This window comes from Ambystoma mexicanum, chromosome 3q, assembly GCF_040938575.1.
Source record: "Ambystoma mexicanum isolate Mex_15411 chromosome 3q, UKY_AmexF1_1, whole genome shotgun sequence".
NCBI classification, from domain to species: domain Eukaryota; kingdom Metazoa; phylum Chordata; class Amphibia; order Caudata; family Ambystomatidae; genus Ambystoma; species Ambystoma mexicanum.
This window is the reverse complement of record NC_090926.1, coordinates 1,205,509,428-1,205,526,395: the sequence shown is the minus strand read 5'-3', so window position 1 is coordinate 1,205,526,395 and position 16,968 is coordinate 1,205,509,428.

Genomic DNA, 16,968 nt, shown 5'->3' with positions numbered 1-16,968 from the left:
AATATAGATAGAGGTATCTTCAGCCTAATTAATATGAAAAGATTCCTTTATAAAGTCATTAGTAAATCTCCATCTAGGTAATAATTTGGAGGAATGTAATGACAGGGGCATGGCCTGAAATAGTTATGGAACCTATTTCTGAGTTCACAAATATATAACTCAGTCTCGATAGCAGGGCTCAAGTCGCTTTTTTCAGACAGTAGACTCAGTCCCCCCCAGCTAAAATGAGCACCATTCAATGTCCTGTTTGAATTCACGAATTATAGCCGACATCGGGGATCAAACCAAAATCGTCAGGTTTGAAGGCCAGACACTTCACCACTGCACTATACAACCTGTTGAAAACTAACAAACAACTAAAGGTGAAATGTCTCGTTTGGGGACCGCAAGTTCCAGGGAAAACATTTATATTGGTTCTTGGAGTTTAAAACATGCATACTATTAGAAGAAAATATCCTTTCTTGATTTTGTGTGTTTGTTGATTTTATGAAAGGCAAATGCCATTCGTCTTTTGCAATTTGGGTGATTATGCAAAGCCAATTTAATGAAATGTGCATATTTCACCTTGGTATGCTAATTTCTGGTGACATCACATCCCATTGTGTTTGTTGAGGAGTCCCCCATTTAAAATTTTAGGACTTGCCCCCTGCACGATAGTGATTGATGAGGAGGGGAGAAAAAGGTGTGATCTTCAGTATAAGGATGACAAAATCACCAAGAATCCAATACATTTAGATCATCTAAAAAATGTAAGAAATGTTTGCGTGACTTGGAATTAATAAAGTTAGAAGTTGATTTTCTATGTAAAGTAAAATCGCATACCTGAATAAAGTCTCCACAAATCTACAAATAATTGACCTTTTAGAGTCTTTCTGTAATAGTTTTAGCTTTAAATCAGAACAGAACAAAGGTTTAGGAGCTGTAGGACCATAAACATTCACATGGGTGATTTGCAAATTGTTTACAATAGCATTAATAATGAACTAGCAACCTTCTCGATAGTTTTCCTCCTTAGTCAAATGAAAAAAACCTGTTTGCTGACTAAGATAGAGACACCACCTTTTTTCCAAATGCATTTGAATAAGAAGTATGGCCAATCCAGAAACATTTAATCTTCTTCTTTTCACAATCAGAGGTCAAATGGGTTCTTCAAGGCAAGTAATGTCTATCTAGAATTTAACAAGTTGGGAAACTTTTTATTGATGTTTTATTGGATGATTTATTCCTCTAACATTCCAAGTAATTATTTTGATTGTCATTCGTGAGTGGAACAAAAAAGGATAATATGAGGTAGAAGCATTGGCTCCATATGTAAAGCACAAAAAGGGTATCACAGAGCAAATGAATTACAACAAATTCGACAAATACAGAAGGAGGGGTAAATGAAATTAAAAAAATAGAAGAAAGAAGTATAGTGTTTCAATAGATAACATACCAAGGAGGATAAATAAGGAAAAATAACATAAAAATAAAAAAGATTAAAAGTACAGTTCTATCATGGGAGTATCAGAGGCACAAGATGAGTTGAAAACAAAGACCAACAGAAGTCTGACAAGAGAGAAGAAAAGCAAACAACTATATATTGTTTAGCTATTTTTTCTTTATTTATTCATTAAAAACATGCCGGAAGCCCGCAGGCATCGTGGCACGCACTGACACCAGGACAGTGACAAACAATGGAGAAATAAAACAGGACATAACATAAAAAGAACTACACAGAAGTCAACTTTGAAATGAGAGAGCAATACACAATATGATATATTATCTGAAGATTAGAGAAGAAATGACGATGACTCGCCAGGAGCCAAATTAACCTTGCAGAGAAGTGAGAGAGGGTTCTGCCATCTTAATAGGCGATCTAGATGTGTCTCTGGATCTATCGGCACTGTTAGGAGAATTAGAAAGGGTGGAATATTCAGATCTATTGTGAGAAGTGTTTAACTTTCCTTATTTATTTTTATGTTGTTTGTAAATGCAATGTTGAGAAGGCGTTTCCAGTTAGATTGACGGTGAAGAGGAATCCAGTGAGGAAGTGGCCTCCATCTGTGTTGCTTGAACAGATTGAAGTAATTTGAAGAGATCATCAGGATTTGGTAATTCCTTAGTAGGGCCATACGGGATAGTTATTATCATTCTGGCAAGTTCTAGTAGTCCACACCTGATGCCCATTATGTTAGGGACAGTCTCATGTCAAGGAATCTTTTCTTTTTAGATTGACTGGATTTCGAAAAGTCAGGATAAAATAAGATTTCTTTGTCCTTCAAATATAATAGAAGAACTATTTCTGGTCACATTCAAAACTCGGTGTTCTTGCTGATGTCTCAGGAAGCCGGCAATGAGAGTTCTAGGAGAAGTATTGTTTGTGGAGAACCGAGGTTTAATCCGATGTGCACTTTGCAGCTCTAGAGCAGTCGAAAATGTAGTATTAAGAGCTTTGGGAATCCAGCTAATAAAACATTTTATTGGATCATCTCATTAAGACTTTTCTGGGATTCCATAGAAGCACACGTTATCTCTATGATTTCTGTCTTCCAATTCATTAACATCTGGATAATCTGCTGCTGCATATTTTCTAAACCTTCAACTCGGTCTTCTGCAAAATATATTAATATTTCTGCTTCATCTAATCTTCCAATCACCATCTTTATTTAATTCTTGATACATTTAAAATCTTCTTGAATACTTAGTGAACGCGAATCAAACACAGAGATTAAAGAGCGGATATTAGCAGAATTCACTAAGAATTTCTGCATACATGAATTTGATGACGTGGCATCAGTTTGGGAAGAGTTTTTACTAGATCTCACTTTAGCATCCATCATTGCATTAAAAGTATCACAAAGCGTGATATAAAATAAATGAAAGGCTATAGAAATAAATTAGGAGGAAATAAAACGTAAATGTCAATATCTAATCTGAGCACGGGGTACCAGCAGTGAGCAGGCTGACATTGAGTAAGGAGAAACCACAATGTGGTGTATTCCCTCAAGTCACCGTTAGCTTCAGTCGCTGGCGTAAGAGAGGATTGGAGCAGTCCGAGATCAAAAACAAAATGCCCCAGAGCAAATCAGCCTCACATCTTGCATATTGTAAAGCGCGCTGCCAGTACTAGACTTCCATACCGTAGCAGTCACCACTACGGGCGGAACAGAACTGCGAAGCGCCCTCCAAGCCACCCAGGTACTTACCGTGGAATCCTGATGTGAGGTATGCCCAGAGTGCTCCACACTTCATCACCGGATCACTGATGTGAAATCTCTACTGCTGCCAGTAAGGTCCATAGTAGCGGCCCCTCAAACCAAGAGAAGCCGCAGAAACATCTAAACTGGATGCCTCCCGATGCGGCTGTTGATAGGCTGAAGACGCAGTGGACGAGAGCAGGATATCAGGGAGCCGCCAGTATTGTCAGGTGTGTGACACGCACACAATCTTGAAATCATGTGAAGTTGTGAGTTACATTAAGAAAGCAAACGTGTATGCTTCTCAGATTATATTAAGTGAAATATTGAGTCCATAATCAACAGAGAATCTCTCTGTCCGAGACAGTTGAGGGCTTTGAGAACTTCTTGTTGCTGCCTGGCCAGACCGCATGCTTTTATTTTGATGTGGCAGTTCATTATGTATCTAAATGTGTATATTGTTATTTATGACTTATTAAATAGGCTAGTGGAGGAGATCTAAATTTGCAGTTATGTTTGCTATAGATTATTATAAGGCTAACCTCTGTTCAAGTGCTTCAACCTCATGTAAACAGATTGGTTCGGACGAGCAATTTGTTTTCACATGAAAAAAGCCCGGAACGCCTCCATTTGTAAGATTAAGTGTTTTGATCGTAAAGAATAAAAGAAAACAAGCTTTCCCAAGAGAAACCTGAAGATGCCAGACGATATAATGTCACAGTAACACAAGTGACCATCGCTTGATCAGCTGACCTGTGTCTGGGAGCGTTCAGTGGGACACCCCCAGTTAAGACAGAAGTGCTCTCATCTGTAAATAGAACCTCCAGGAAAGCCTGACTGAGATCACGGTGGGATTATAGTGGAAACACCCACTGCTAGTAAAATCTCTTATATGATCGCCTACTCACTGTTAGAGTAGCCACGCGGTGAATGGTTATGTGGTGTCTCCACTATGCCCTGTACAGAAGGGGTGCTTGTGTTCGGAAACTGCCAGCTGGCTTCCATCCAAAAACCACGCCCATGAGCAAGAGAGAGGATATCTTGAAAGCGATAGGCTTAAACTAAGAGTCAGCCCTTAAACCTGTTACATCTTTCAACGGTAAATGATAACATTGAACATACCATTCCCATAGCACCCCACTATGAGTGTAGATGAATCACTCCCATAGCACCCCACTATGAGTGTAGAAGAACACTCCACTATGCGTGCAGAAGGGCCACTCCCATAGCACCCCACTATGCGTGCAGAAGGGACACTCCCATAGCACCCCACTATGCGTGTAGAAGGACCACTCCCATAGCACCCCACTATGAGTGTAGAAGGAACACTCCCATAGCACCCCACTATGAGTGTAGAAGGATCACTCTGATAGCACCCCGCTATGAGTGTAGAAGCATCACTCCCATAGCACCCCACTATGAGTGTATAAGGACCGCTCCCATAGCACCCGACTATGAAGGTAGAAGGACCACTCCCATAGCACCCCACTATGAGTGTAGAAGGACCACTCCCATAGCACCCCACTATGAGTGTGGAAGGACCACTCCCATACCACCCCACTATGAGTGTACAAGGATCACTCCCATAGCCCCCCACTATTAGTGTGAAGGACCACTCCTATACCACCCCACTATGTGTGTAGGAGGGTCACTCCCATAGCACCACACTATAATAATGTATTTAATGTGATATAGTTTACATAATAAACTTTACACATGTTTTAAAACATGTACATATACTAAATAACATACAATACAATACAATATACAAGAAATAACAGAAAATTCATGAAAATATACATTCAATACCTATGAAATATATAAAAAGAAGAAGAAATATTGATAATAAAAGGAAAGGAGAGGTCAAGAAAGCAAAAAGGAAAACCAAGCTAGCCTTCAACCTCATTTATACAAATGAGCACCAATTAGACGGTCAACCAACAAAATCACTGAGAACCTCAAGATCATACAAATAATGGCACTGCAAGTAGTATCCACTTCATTGTCTGTCCTATCTTCAGTCCATGATGTGTATAAAATGCTCAATCTGCCACTACAGATCCACACCAGCAGAGTCTTTCACTTAATAATTCATTCACTACACTCTGCTTGCTATTCAGATCTTAATGCCCAGTATTTCTTCAATCTTTAGCCAAATATTATAGAGGGAAGTCATCAACCGCAAGCTTTCGGAATTCATACATTCATGCCAAAGGATGGATCATTAATTGTTGCCAGGTCATGGACGTACTTCCTAATGTGATAGTGAATTATATTAGTCATACTGCCACACTGCGTCAGCAAATGTCTTGCTGTCTCTAATGCATTGCTCACTTTACATAACCGGCAGATGTGTTGTTCAATAGGGATATGCTCTCTTCTGCCCGTGACCATCAAGGTCGGGAGCTGTTCCATTCTGAGTAGAAGTATGAAGTGTTGAAACCTTTTAGAGGGGCAAAGATTGAAGTAACCCTGTGGTTTCATGAAAGAGTATAAACTATGTTGGACTAATTGGTAACTTTTCAGCGTGTTGAGGTGGGCAAAGTTCTCCAACCAATCCCACAACTCAACACGCTTATCGAGCGCATTCTGCACCCGCTTTGAGAACACCACTTCTCGCCAAGTCCAGCCAATTTCAATTAGAAATTTTGTCATCCTTACCAGTGATGAACAGGGTTTTTGCTTCTTATGTAATTCCTGATAGACTGCTGTTAACAGCGAGTTGTTTGTTTCACTGCTCATCTTCAGGAAAAACCCTGATCTCTTTTTCATGACAATGGCTTTAAGTGAGGGCACTCCCAATTCCAATCGTATGAGGGCCATAGGTACTCCTGGTGCTAAACCAAGGATACGTCGCCAAAATTTCCCTCCGATGACTGGAAGCCAATTGAGATCTAAATCAAAAAGAGCTTCTAGACCATAAGTCACAATAGGGATAAATACTTGTACATACATTTGGCGTGTACCCCATAGCGGGAACCTCCCTGTTTGTTGGTGAAACTAGCAATTAGCGCTGTAACTTGTGCTGCTCTGATAATGTGAGGTTATTTGCATGCCACATAGTCACCACTGGGCTCAAAGTCAATTCCGAGATAGCGGTATTGCGGCGCATATGAGATCTTCACTTTGTCCACAATGAGATTGACACGTGAGGCTCTTTTACTAGTAAATCTCAAAACCTTGGTTTTGTCCAGGTTGATGGTTAGTCTGTCTCAGCGCTGTGGCAGATCTACGCAGTCCACTGATGGTATGATCGAAGACGACTAAATCGTCAGCATACGCCAAAACAGGGCAAGCAGCCTCCCCGATCTTTGATGGGCAATTTCAGGAGCAGTTATAGCCACCGGGATATCGTGAACATAGAGGTTATACACAAGCGGGGCAGTAACGCAGCCCTGTTTTACCTCCATGTTCTGCCGCACTTTGAGTCAAATGCCCCTCTTGATCTAATTTCAATCTGACTGAGGTATTATGGTGCAGCAATCTGAGGTAGTACGGCAATGGAAAAAAGGTTTTATTCACTATTTAAGAGCTGCATGTGAGAATACCTTTGCCACGGACAGAAAGGTGTCACTTCTTTTTTTTTTTTTTTTTAAATATATTTGTTATTGTTTTCACATACAAACAATGTGCATTTTAGCTGAGTACCATCCCTCAAGTCAATCCCTCCCTCCGCTCCCCCCCGGAAGAACTGCTCTATGTTGTTTTATTTCTCGTGAACGTCTATGAGCTGTATATGTCTGTTATTCTGGTGTTGTGCGGGCACCATTGTTCCATATAGTCTGATTGAAGGTATTCCAAACCCCCCCATTCCTTCGTGAAGGATTCGTTCAAGCCCTGTAAGATATGTGTTATCTTTTCCATGGTCATTTGTGACCAGACCATCTGCAGCGATGCGTAAAGTAGAGGAGGGTCTCGCTTTTTCCAGTTTTGGGCAATAGTCGCCCAAACTGCTATGACTAGGCCCATGAAACTCCTCCATTCTGCCCTATTATGTTTCTTGGCCTGTTGATCTTTCATTCCACAGAGCCATACTTTCTCCCCCAGCTGTTCCACCTCTGGGAACATCTTTTTCATCTCACCTTCACTTCAGACCAAAATCCTTTGACCCCTTGGGAGTCCCACCAAATGTGCTTCCACATACCTGCCTCTGAGCATCCCTCCAGCAGCGATCGGAGGATTCCTGATACATAGTGCTGAGCCTTTCGGGTGTGTAGTGCCATTGGGTAACAATTTTTAGCCACATTTCCCTGGTTTGCACTGCCCGGGTCAGTTTTGGAATGCTTGTCCACAACTCCACCCACTGCTGTTTTGAAATCTCTTCCCCTAGTGTTCTCTCTCTCATCTGATCATGTAAGCCCATTTGACTTCTTCATCATGTGTGTTGATAAAGTTATAGAGAGAGGAGATTAACTTCTTGGATCCGGAGTTGGTTAGAAGGTACTTTTCAAAAAGAGTTATGTCCCTTGTAGCCGCTCGAGTGACCTCTGTTGTCACCAGCCAATGATTGAGCTGTTCGTATTTGTACCTGTCCGCTTCTGTCAGGTTCAACCAAGTTTTGCACTCTTTGAATGATCTTATCTCTTTGTCCTGGAACATTTCCACTATTTTCCTGCACCCTGCAACTTCCCACTTCTCAAAGGCCCCACGCTCCAATCCTGGCAGAAATTGGGAGTTCCTACAAATTGGTGTGAAGGGAGCTACCACTGTGGTCATGACGCCTTTCCGTGTTTGTTCATCCCAGGCTTCCAGCGTGGTTTTCATAACCTTGCTGATGTGAAGATTTGTGTGTCTGTGTTGTTTAGGTTTCCATAAAACGTCCTCTAACGGAGTTCTGGCGACCGCCCTGTCTTGTGTTACCCACATCGTTTGTTGATCTTCCCCCAGCCATTCCTTCAGCACCCATAATTGCGCTGCTTGATAATATTTTCTGAAGTTTGGGAGGGACATTTCCCCCTGCTCTAATAGCTGCCGTGAGGATGGCTCTGGCGACCCTTGGGGGTTTCTTCTTCCAAATATAGCACGAGTCTGCTTCGACAATGCCTTGAAGAATGATCTTGGAATTGTTATTGGGAGAGAGTGGAAGTCGTACAGTAACCTGGGGAGAATATTCATTTTTACCGATTGGATTCTACCCCACCATGAGACCATTAACGGGCACCATCGTTCCAAATCCCTCTTCACTCGCTCCAGGAGCGGAGGATAGGTTCCCTTATATAGCAAGTCCACCTTGTGTGTGAGTGTTATACCCAGGTACTTGATACCCTCATCAGCAATTTTTAAACCTAGAGATGCTGCCTCCCTTTCCAGTGCTTTTCTCTCCCCAGCCAACTGCAATATCACCAATTTTTTCCTGTTTATCTTAAGGCCAGACATCGCCCCAAAAGCCTCCAGTCCTTTTATGGTTTGTGGAAGGGTCGTCCCCGGATCTTCTAGGGCCAACAACATGTCGTCTGCATAAGCTATTACTTTATTTTGTCTACCTGCCATCTCGATCCCCCTTATCTGAGTGGATTCCCTGATTCTAATCAGTAGTGGCTCCAGAAAAATGGCATAACGGAGGGGGGAAAGCGGGCATCCCTGTTTGGTTCCCCTTGTTATCTTTACCCTGTCCGTGACCTCACCTTTAATTGCTATTCTTATTGATGGGGAGTTGTAATTGGCTCTAACCATGTTTATGTAGTGATCTCCAAATCCCATGTGCTGTAGTGTTTTAAAAAGTATCGATCACTCGACCCGGTCGAAAGCCTTTTCAGCGTCTAATGAAAGCAGGATTGCTGGCGTGCGTGTGATGCCAATCTTTTCCACTAGGTGTATTAGTCTTCTTAGATTGTCATGCGTTTGCCTGCCCGGAATAAAACCCGATTGGTCAGTGTTTATTAGGTAGGCAGTAGCGGGGATAACCTAGCAACCAGAATCTTGGTTTATATCTTAGAGTCCAGATTTATCAAGGCAATTGGACGATATGAGCCAGGGAGGGAGGGATCTTTACCTGATTTATGAAACACCAGAACCTTGGCTTCATTCATGGACGGGGTAACGTTTCCGCTTTCTTTGAAGGTGTTTAACAGTCTTGTCAGAACTGGGGTGAGTATGCCAGCAAATTTTTTATAAAAGGGGGCAGTGAAGCCATCTGGGCCGGGTGCTTTGTTGTTTGGGAGTCCCGCAATTGCCCTCTTCACCTCTTCTTCACTAATCCGGGTCTCCAGTGCCCGTTTGTCTTCTGCAGATATTTTTGGGATGGGGAGGGATTGTAGGAACCTGTCTTGGTTGCTTTCATCTGGGCCCTCCGTAGCGTACAACGTTTGGTAAAATGCCTTAAAGGCCTCCCCTATGTCTTTGTTACACGTTTTTGTTTCTCCTTGTGCATTTTTGATGTTTATGATGGTCATTGATTATTGTTTTGCACAGAGTTGTCTTTTTAGGAGTCAGTCCGCTTTATTGGCTTTGATGTAGTATCTTTGTTTGAGATAGAGGAGAGATTTCTCTGCCTTTTCATTGCGCAACATTTCCAGTTGCCCATGCGCGTGAAAGCTTTCTTGAGACTTCTGGTGGGGTGAGTCATTAATTCCTCTCGGATGGCCGCTACTTTCTTTTCAAGTTCTCTTTCCCAGCAGTGCTTCTGCCTGTCCTTGGAGGCTTTCAGTGCTATCATGTGTCCACGGATCACTGCTTTAAAAGCTTCCCATACTGTTCCCAGAGGGACATCCCCAGCATCATTTTGTGCAAAGTATTATATGAATTTATCCTTTATCGCTTCTCCCGTTACCGGGTCTGTGAGAAGATCTTGTGGCAACCTCCACCGCCAGAGTCCTCCCCCCTTCCCTGGGGTCTACACTTCCAACCATAGTGGGGCATGATCGGACAACCCTATGGGGCCTATTTCCATTCTTTGAATTTTGCCCATCAGCCCCACCGACACCCAGAAGTAGTCAATTCTCGACATCGTGTTGTGTACATGTGAATAATATGTGAATCCACAGTTTTGGCCCTTCAATTCCCTCCATACATCGCATAGCGCCATCTGGTCCATCTTTTGCTTGCGATGCTTGGACTGTGCCCCCTGATTTTGGGGTCCCCCGTGCTCCTATCTAATTGTGGGTGCCAGGCTAAATTTAGATCTCCCCTCAGTATTACCTCTCCTCTTGCAAAACCTTCGAACTTCCCCATCGTGTCCCGCAAAAATCCTTCTTGGCCTGTCTTGGGTGCATATATCGCTGCCAGGGTTAACCGGCTACCGTCTAGCGTAAAGTTGGCAAATGCAAACCTCCCTTCCCTATCTGTTTGCTTGTCTATGAGTGCTGCGTCTGCTCCCCCTTTTATTGCTATCAGCACCCCAGCCCTTTTATCCATGGCATTAGATTGTGCCCATATCTTGTACCCTCTGATGTATACTTTCTTTTTTTCCTGGGCTCTTATGTGTGTTTCTTGCAGCAGCAGGATGTCCACTTTCTCCCTCCTGAGCATGCTCTCTGACTTTTTCCTCTTCACTGGGGAGTTCAGGCCCCTTACGTTGTATGATAAAATTCTTAGTTTCCCCATTTCGTTTAGCCCGGATTAGGTGCCCTAAGATCCCGAGTGCTGTAAACCCTTCTTCCTTCTGGAGTTCCCCACCCGCCCTCCCCCCAAACTCCCCAACTCCCCCCCAACTCGTAACCTTGAACCAACTATGATCCCGAGGAGGGCCCGGGTACCTAAGGATGCTTGGGCATTCAGCCTATCGCTCCCTGCCTTCAGTGAACTCGGGTAAAACTTTGCGCGGGATCCTAAACACCACATTTTCTTGAGACCTTACTGTGTACCAGGTCCTGGTCCCCTGCCGGGCTGCTGGGTATTGCGTTCTCCGAACGACCTTCAGTGTTCACCTCTCCAGCCTTCTGCTGTTAGATTCTGTCCCCTACGACTCCCTCTTGCCTGTGTTTCCCCTCTAGTCCCCTGTTGTCTTCTTGGAGCCTCCCCTTCCATTTTGTTTCTTCTTTTGCTGTACCTCTTCCCATCCTCTCTGCCTCTTGTGAAGTTCCCCCCTTGCCTTGCGCACCCCTGCTTTCTGCCCCCTCTACTTGTAGGTCCATAATGTGGAGCCCTTCTTCACAGGTTGTCACTCTTCTTTGTTTGCCTTCCACTCAAACAGCAGTCCAAATGGAAACGTCCATTTGTACCTTATTTCCTTCGCCACCAGCTCCTTTATCAGTGGTGCCATCTGTCTCCTTTTTTAGCAATGTGTCTGACGCCAGGTCCTGGTATAGCTGGATGTCTACCCCATTCATCCTTATGTGGGCCACCTGCCCCGCCCTCCTTAAGATTTGTTCCTTTTGTGGGTACGATGATATGGCTACCAGCACATCTCCAAGTCTTTCCCCTGGGGTGCCCGTTCTTTTTGGGCCCACTCTGTGCACTCTGTCAATCCCAATGGAATCCACCTCTTGCGCCTCTGTAATGTCTCTAAACACTTCCTGGACCGCATGTTTAAGATCTTTGTCCAGAACCGACTCCGGCATGTTCTTAATGCGGATATTGGATCTGCGGGATCGGTTTTCTAAATCCTTGCATTGGATCTCTAGATTTTGGGTCAGCCGCACCAGGTGTTCCTGCGTCTCCCTGTTTTGCATTGCTACTTCTTCTGAATTTTGAACAGTTCTCTCAAGCGTGCCTGTTCTTTCTTCCAGTTTAGCCACATCTAGCTTCAGTTCTTGGACTACCCGCTTCATGTCGCTCCTCATCGTGGCGAATTGCTCCTGCACCGTTCACATAAACTTGTCTTGCAGCTCCACAAACCATGCATGCATGTCATCCCTTGAGGGAGGGAGGTTGCATATTTTGGGGCGAATGTTGTCAGCTGTGGGGTCTTCCTGTGTCCTTCCCCTGGTGTTTATTGGGGTATCAGATGACCACATATGTAGCAAGTTCGCATCTTGTCTGGTAGTTTGTGGGTTTGGTTGGCTTGAGCCCCCTTCCCCCTTTGCCTTTGACATAGCCGCAGTGTTGTGGTCCCTTTATGAAATTGGGCGCCTTTATTGGACGTCTCTGTAATGCCCTTGGGTTCTTTTCTATGCTGCCCTCCTCCAGCTGTGATGGGCAGGAGCTGTAGGGGGGGGGGGGGGGCAGGCCTTATTGTCTAGAGTTGATGTGGGGCGGGTAAAGCCTCTCCTGCCCCTCAGACCTGGGGGCTGTGGTTCTGGATGGAGGAGTCCTTCATGTTCTGTTCCAGATGTCCTTCCCTTTTTGCTTCTTCGGTTCTTACCCACCCTTCCCCCGCTACCTGTGGCCTTGGTGATTTTATTGGAGGGGCGAGTCTCTCCCCAAGTATGGCTGCAGGCCTTCTGTATTTGCTTGGGGGGGGTGTCACCTGCCAGGTAGCGCTTCCCCTTTGCCTTCTTTTCGGGGGGAGGGGCACTGGGGGGGGAGATGCTCACCATCTGTGCCCACCGCCGGCGCTTGTCCCCGGAGTACCTCTCCACCCGGGCTCGATGCTCTGCGTCCCCCACCCGTGGTGTGCGAGCTGCCCAGGCTCTGGCTGGTGGGCGCCAGAGCAGCCGCGGGATCCCTGTGGCTCAGATGGGAAATGGGCAGCGCACCGCCCGCGGGCACCGATCCGTGCGCACCAGTCTGCTGGGCTTCCCGCCGCGGCCTCCTGCTCTGCACCCCGTCGCTTCTCTCAGCGGCGCAGCTCAGCAGCGGTCCTCAGAGGGGGAGGGGCACCCTTGTCACGGCGCTTCGCTTCTCCTCTGTCTGCTCTGCGGGACGTGTTCCCTTCTGGTCAGCACAGGGAGTCTCTGCTGGTAATCGGCCGGGATATTTAGTGAATTGTCGATCGGATCATCAGTTTTATGAGGTGCTTTTAGCGGCCCGGCAGGAGCGAGACTCAAGCGCGTCTCCCTGCGCCGGCGGCCATCTTGGATCCAGCCAGGGCAGCTAATTTTAACCATACTCATTCTCTAGGGAACGATTATATATTGATATATATAATAAGGCGGCTTTGAAATCAATATATGGTGCATATAAAGGTGTCTCTCCCCTTCTACGGGCCCTAGATCGCAACAAATCCATAACCATAAGATTATGACTAGTCAAATAGCCTCTTCTAAATCCACATTGGAATTTGGGCAAAATATTTGCCTCATCCACCCATACCTGCAACTCTTTGAGTAATAGAGACGCAAACAGTTTGCCTGTCGTATCCAACATAGAAAGTAGTCTGTAGTTATTCGGGTCGAGCCGATTGCCTTTTTTAAATACAGGGATCAGCACGGCAGACCGTCAGGTGCTAGGTATTCTTCCCTGCACCATAATCTTCTCAAATAATATCGCCAACAAATTAGCCCAAAACACGGGCTGACTTTTGATGACAATATTAGCCAGTCCGTTGGGTCCACGTGCTCTAGATGATTTTAGAGTCTTTACCTTACTGATTATGGCCGTATAAGATATATCAAATGGTACAATCGGCATTGCAGGTTCCAGTGGGCAGATCTCCTCTACCTGTGTGATGGAATTGCGGTTCTCCAGGAATTTTTCCCATTCAGCACCATTTATGGGATTTGCGAATTGTCCCTTTACAGCCACCCTTGCTTCACCTAAAAGTGACCAAATACTTTGTGAATTTTTAGAGCAGATGGTTTGTACTAGTTCTGAGTTCTTTCATCATATCTTATGCTCTTAATGGTGGCTCTATATTTATTTTTGATTTTCCTCACCACAACCCGTAGTTCTTCTGCAAGGCCCATCTTTTTCTTGGAAATACGCAAGTCCCTTCTAAAATCTTTTTTAGCCTCTCTTATCCTCTTGTTAAATGGGAGTGTACTACCCTCCAATCTAAACATCCGCCGGTTGGGGGCAGTTGCATGGATACCAGAGAAGTCAGAGATCTAACCTTCGATTGAGTCAATGGGCATACCATTAAAGTCTGTCAAATTCGACCATTTCTCAGTCGCAAGAGCTTCTGCAGCCTGATATATGTTCTTAGTAGACCACCTTACTCTTGTGCCTGCTTTAACCGTGCATACTTTACCCATATTGCTCTTCTCAGGGCCCCCTTGTAGGACATTTAGTACACACCGGCGTGCTGCATGATCACTCCATTTGTTTGAGATGACTACCATGTCTTCTAGGCTCAGCAGCATTTTGGGGCACAACATATGTAATCAAGTGTACTATGAGACGACCCACTGGACCAAGTATGCTTCCCAGGAAGATTACTGAAGGTATAAGCATTCAGCATTTCTAAGTCCCAGTGGTCAAACAACTGGAGCCAACCTGACCCCTCAAGATCAATTTTAGTATGAGCCAATAAACGTTTCTCCCGCAACTTGGTATTCTGGGGGTTCTCCCTCCCCCCCAGGCATATGACAGTTAAAATCGCCCACTACAATTGCCGCTGAATTTCCAGGTATTACCGACCAGGAAGCTAATAACTCATGGAGGGCTTCTTGTAGTAGGTCTTTTAACACAGCATGGGGAGGATTATATAAATTTACCAACAGTAATATTTCCCCTTTTCCCTTTGGCCCATATTCAACCTCCACAGCCATCAAATTATACTCTTGATTACAAATGATCAGGGAACTGACAACCCCTATAAGCAGGCCTCCAAACGGCCTCCCTTTTTCACCTCTTTTGGCAAAAGGTTGATAATTCACATAGCCATCTAATATCAAGGTGTCCATCACCCAAGTCTCTTGTAGACATATGCTATGTTCACTGAACCCTCCGAAGATAATAAGTGCACAAAACCTCTACAATTCCAAGATAATAAAGTTAAATTTCAGTGCTTTATTAACACCTCGGGTAGGGATTCCACCAGTCATTTTAGGACTAGTTGGACATTTGCAACTTCCACCTTCTTGACTTCGGTACAATGGGGCAGTCCATTGTCTTTGCATGACCAACTACTTCTTCATATTCAAAACTAGGGTCAATTTCATCCAAATCAGCATCAACCTCTACATCTACTGCCCGCAGCTCTTCGCGATATTTCCTTATCATCTGTGGAGTAGAGATGAATTTGCAGTGCAAGGCGGAGACACAAGGGTTAGGACCTTTCAATGGCTCCACAAACTGAAAATCGCTGGACTTCAAAACACGTAGTTCGGACACTGAGTGCAGTCGGATTAAAAACTCAGATCGGGGCAACCATCTGCGATCACCACCATTTTTATATAAATTCTTAATCAGACAGATCCTATTGGTTGTCACATCCGTCTGCACCTTTCCCGGTTTTATAGGTAGGTTATTAACTTTAACAGTATCTTGTGGGAGTTGGACTGATTTATCCAGGATCAGAGATCGTCTTTCATCCTCCAAAGGATCTTCAATCTCTAATCGTTCCCACTCTTCTACCTGTACTTCCATCTTTTCCGAGGTCGGCGACCATCCTTCCTCTTCCTCCTGCTCTTTAATCACTGATTGTTCCACCACGTCTGGGCACTCTTTCCTCTTATCTTGTTCAGTTAACAACCAGCTAGTCAATCGACCATCACCAGTACCATTCTTTTTCTTGACTCTGGGTGCCCTTTTTTAGCTTTTTTTGAGCGACAACCAGCTGTTGCTGGTTCTCCCACTGAGGGGGCCAGTGTAGTGGTTTTCCTATTCTTTTGCGCCTTCTTTGCCATTTTACGCTGCTTACGTGAGAAAAGGACCACCTTACTCTGATCCATAATTACAGACGGGTCTTTGTCTTGCTTGTCTTTTATCTCATCCGCAATATTAATGGCTTCAGATAAATTTACTTCTGCCTCCTCCACCCGGACCATTGTCAATGCGTCCGTATTTGCTAATATTCGCCCCGTCATCTGTAACAATATCTTAAGCGCAAATTGTATAGAAGCCACTGATGATTGGCTCTCTGCTATTTAATTAGCTCCGGGAAACGGGGAAGTAAGTTCTTCTTCCCCCGTATTCGGGGCGTCCTCCATAGAGACCATTACCATATTCGGGGAAGCTGAAAGTCTACTTCGAGGAACTGAGGGACCTGATACATTCACTGGAGAGGCCAAGGGATTAGTACCCTGTATCAAGCCATTACCTCCGGACGATCTGAGGACCTGTGGGGTCATCCCCCGCTGTATACTCAAGCAGAGTTCCAACAGTGAGTTATTTTTGATATCATCAAATTTTGTTGAACTCATTGGGTCACCCCTGCTGGCATCCAGCACTACAGGTTCCTCGATAATTGTGGAGTTGATTTCAGGGATGGGGATCAGTGGAAAAAAACCCGTAATCACCCCTTGGCCAGGAGGGATATGCTTTTTTGCATTCTTCTTCGTATTTTCTTTTGGGCTTCCCATCTATTTACTCCATAGAGTATCTGCACCCAGTTGTTTCTTCGTCTTATGGAGATTATATTTGTTTTGTGCAGGCTTTTTCCCCCGAGGGCATCTTCAACCAATTATTTGACCGGTGCAATAGGGGTTTATTAGTGCTTACTATGTTTATCAAATGTATCCTCCGGCACTCCCCACTAAAACGCTCATGCTCAGCACAATAGAAAAACTGGAGCACAATCTAACCAGAGCCCTGGCGAAGCCCTCACACTCGCCGTCACCACCAAGAACAGGCCACAGGAGGGCTTCCCACTAAATCCGGTGGCTCCCACCCGTGCTTGTCCGTAGGCAGCGGCAACAATGGATATTATCAACCGGGCAACACTGACAATACTGCGCCCGGGAAACCCACAAGAAAAATGATGAAAAAGTGGGGCCAAAGAAGCCAAGCAATTGGTGCACAAATTAACACTCAGATCAGTCCCCTGTGCACAATTAACACAATAAATTCACCACCAGTAGCCCAAGCA